Below are 3774 nucleotides of genomic sequence, written 5' to 3'. Positions count from 1 at the left end.
GGGGGGGGGGTTTGGGGGTTTTGGGGGGTTAATTTAGGTTGTTATTAGGTAGCTATTAGAGAGAAGTGTCCTCTCTTATATCTCCGTGCTTGGTTTACCAACGCTACGTACTGCTATGCCTAAACATGGCTTAGATTGAAGTGAAGGCAACATGTGGTGCATGTCGAAAGTAATACTAATCCGGACTTGATCAAGTTTGGATTGTACTACTTTCGACACGCACCACATGCATGTTGCCTTCACTTCAATCCAATCCATGTTCATTTCACCCACTGATATATAATAACTCTTCATGCACGCATCATGCATCATCATATATAATAATAAGTCCTACTAATCATCATCATACAACTTCTACTCGTTATTAATAACAAGTCATACGATCATCATCCTCACAGTCATCGAACCAACCCTACTTAATTGTTCTTAGCACATGATCATCAGTATTAGGTAGGACCGAAATACCCTCTTTAAGGTAAAATAGCATAAAACAATATAGACCTTACTCTCCATTATGGAGAATGGAGATCATCCTGTCTCCAATCCTTGCGCCTCGCTTCCTTTTGCTTCCAAGAAGCTCCTTACGACTGTCCATACATTTTTTCCATTCTTTGATTTGCATGTCTCCACTTCTTTTAGAAATCTGGTATGGACAGTTGAGATTCGTAGGATGACCTGGTTGTATATTCAAAACATCAAGCCTACCATTCTGATACATCAAATGAGGCACACAATCCTCTGGGATTATCTGTTGAAAAACATAGTAATAACTTCATAGTTAGCAATGATAATGCACTAGTTTTAGAACTATGCAAAATATGCACGGATGTCGTAATAGTAAGAAATCTTACCAGGGTATCTCCATAGTAGTTACCGTAGTTCAACACGTGCACTAGTGGCACGTATGGAGGACCATAATGATGAGGAGTTTGATTGTAGATATTGTAATTCTCAATATCAGTACAAAATCCGACCAGATGAGTTTTCTCCTTATAAGTTAACTCAGAGCCATCGGTGTAGTAGGTTCTGTCTACCATGTTCCGCACATTGTTTGAACAATCAAAATAAGCTGTCAATGAAAATAAGCTGTCAACTAATTTGAAATGAACAATATAAATTAGCTAATAACTATGTTTGAGAAACTCACATAGCGGTAGAATTGGAGGCGTATCAACAAGGACCCAAATGTCCATATTGTCTTGCTCGATGTCAGGATCACCAAGATCCATGGTGACAAGCATACCCTCATCAAAACCATACATCTTGCAAAATGCTTCCCAATTTTTGCAACCAAAATGGGTTACGCTCTCAGAATTATACAGCTTTACTTCAAAATCTATATCATGATGGGTCCTTAGGTGAATTTTCTTTGTTTCCATACTTTCATGGTCTTCAAAACCCATCCTCTCCAAGACGTAGCGTCTTGCATGGCATGGGATAAGCTAGCCGAATTGTAAAAGATGAAAAGTACACGTTGAAATAGTTGAAGTCGTGCTTAATTACGAAAAAATAACACTTGTCGTCGTTGCGTACCGTTTCAACATCGAACGTCTCCTCCAGCTTAATACTGAAGCGCAGATCTTCGTCCAGGTGAGGCCTGTTGCACTGACCTCGGTCGTCGTGGCACTAGTCGCACTCCCCCGGGAGACTTTCGTCGTACGAGTACGACATTTCCTATGTTCATGTATAATTCAAATATTAAACATCTACAATTAAATATATGTACTAAAAAACCTAAGTTAGATCATTATTATTCATCACGGGTTGACTATCGGTTTGTCGAGTCTTTTCTTGAAAACTCTCAGCTCACGTGGTGTATACATTCAACCGTTGTTGATGGTCGCTCCTCCCTTTGTCCCCGTGTGCATTACACCAAAATGTCTAGCTAGCACACGGGAACAAAGGAGAAGCGACCCCCACGACAACAGTCGGGATTCTTCGTCCTCTCATATATATATGGTGGAACTCTCCCTCACTGATTCCTCTCTGACATTTGCGACCGTCGGTGATGGTAGCTCCTCCTTTCGTTCTCGAGTGCATTACACCAAATTGTCTAGCAGACGGGAACGAAGGAGAAGCTACCCCCACGACAACAGTCGGGATTCTTCGTCCTCTCATATATGGTGGAGCCTCGACAGACTTACAGTCAACCCGAAATATCGTTTAATTATCTTTCTAAAAGAGGATTTGGCTGGTGTCACCTCGATGTCGGAGGGGGCGGTGACGGGGACGACGGCGGGGATGATGGAGGGGCCGGGGGCTCCTAGATTTCTGCGAAAACAAAAACCCTATAAGCTATCAACTAATCATAGTGCTCTCCAATTTTAGCATTCAAAGTAGGATCGGAGTAGTTTTTCACTTTGAGCATTCAATAAGCAAAATCAAATCACAAAATAAAGTAGTATTCAAATTAGGATGCATTCAATTATAAGCAAAACTACATCATCTCCATGCGTCCGTACATCGCCGAATATTATCACTAATACACCTCGAATACTATCATACATATAGCATCGCTAGTACAGCTAGAACAGTAGCGCCCGACGGGTATCGGCGCGGGCGGTGGACACCCAAAGGGACGGAACCATCACAGGATCATAGCTCCAGTGAGATCCCTGAAGAACCTGCCAGGTATTGTCGAGCCTGCCCTCCAACGCAACCATGTAGCGACGGACGTGCTGGTCCTCCTCGCTGACACGGTAACGTACCACCTCCGCGGTGTCCGGAAGCCTCGGCACCGTCACTGGCCCACGCGAGCGCCACCAAACAAGGATCGGGTCAACGACGGGCTGGTTCCTCACCAACCTACGCCCACCGGAAGGTAGCACCTCCCAAAACCAGCCCGGCGGAGCCCAGTCCCGGACATGGCCCCTCTGATCAAGCCGGCCTCCTCCGCCGAGTCGACGACGAGGATGCGGGATAGGCATCGTCGACGTCGATGCGGGAATAATTGCTTCAACTAAGAAAACAAACTAGTTCTATTAATTTCCTTACTATAAATAGAATAAAGTAGTACTTACTAAAAATAAACTAGCTAGTTTAACTAGTTCTATTATTTTTCTAACTAATTCTATTAAACACTTTCTTAGTAGTACTTACTAAAAGTTATCGGGGAGGGGGGTACATATATCGACAACGACATACCCGATAAAAAATAGGAAGAGGAAGAGGACGAAAAAAAAGAGGAGAAGAAGAAAGGAATAGAGGAGTAGATCGAAGAAAAAAAAGAAAAAAAGAGGAGAAGAAGAAGGAATTGAGGAGAAGAAGAAAAAATAGAATAATATATTATTCTATTTCTTCTTCTCCTCTATTTCTTCTTCTTTTACTCTTTTTCATCTTCTTATTTATTTCTCCTCTATTTCCTCTCCTCTTCTTCTTATTCTTCATCTTCTTCTCCTTCTTCCTCTTCTTATTTTCCTTTTTTCTCTCCTTCTTTTTCTTCTAAATATGAACATACATAAATGACTTCTAAATATGAAAAATCTAAACTACACATCTAAATTAATACATCTAAATTACAACAACTAAATTAACTACACATCTAACTACACATCCAAATTAATACAACTAAATTACAAATCTAAATTAAACTACGTACACATATAATAGCTAGGGGGCGCGGCGGCAGCGGCGGCGGCCATTACAGGGAGGAGGAGGAGGGGATCGGGGCGGCGCTCACAGGGTGGCGGAGGGCGACGGCGACCGCGGCGGGCCGGGGGCGGAGGGCAGCGACGGTGACGTACGGGGCGACGGCTATGGGGCGCGCGGCGGAGG

The sequence above is a fragment of the Triticum aestivum genome, chromosome 7D (genome assembly GCF_018294505.1).
Source record: "Triticum aestivum cultivar Chinese Spring chromosome 7D, IWGSC CS RefSeq v2.1, whole genome shotgun sequence".
Classification (NCBI taxonomy): domain Eukaryota; kingdom Viridiplantae; phylum Streptophyta; class Magnoliopsida; order Poales; family Poaceae; genus Triticum; species Triticum aestivum.
The sequence above is the reverse complement of the archived record's forward strand: the minus strand, read 5'-3'. Positions refer to the sequence as shown.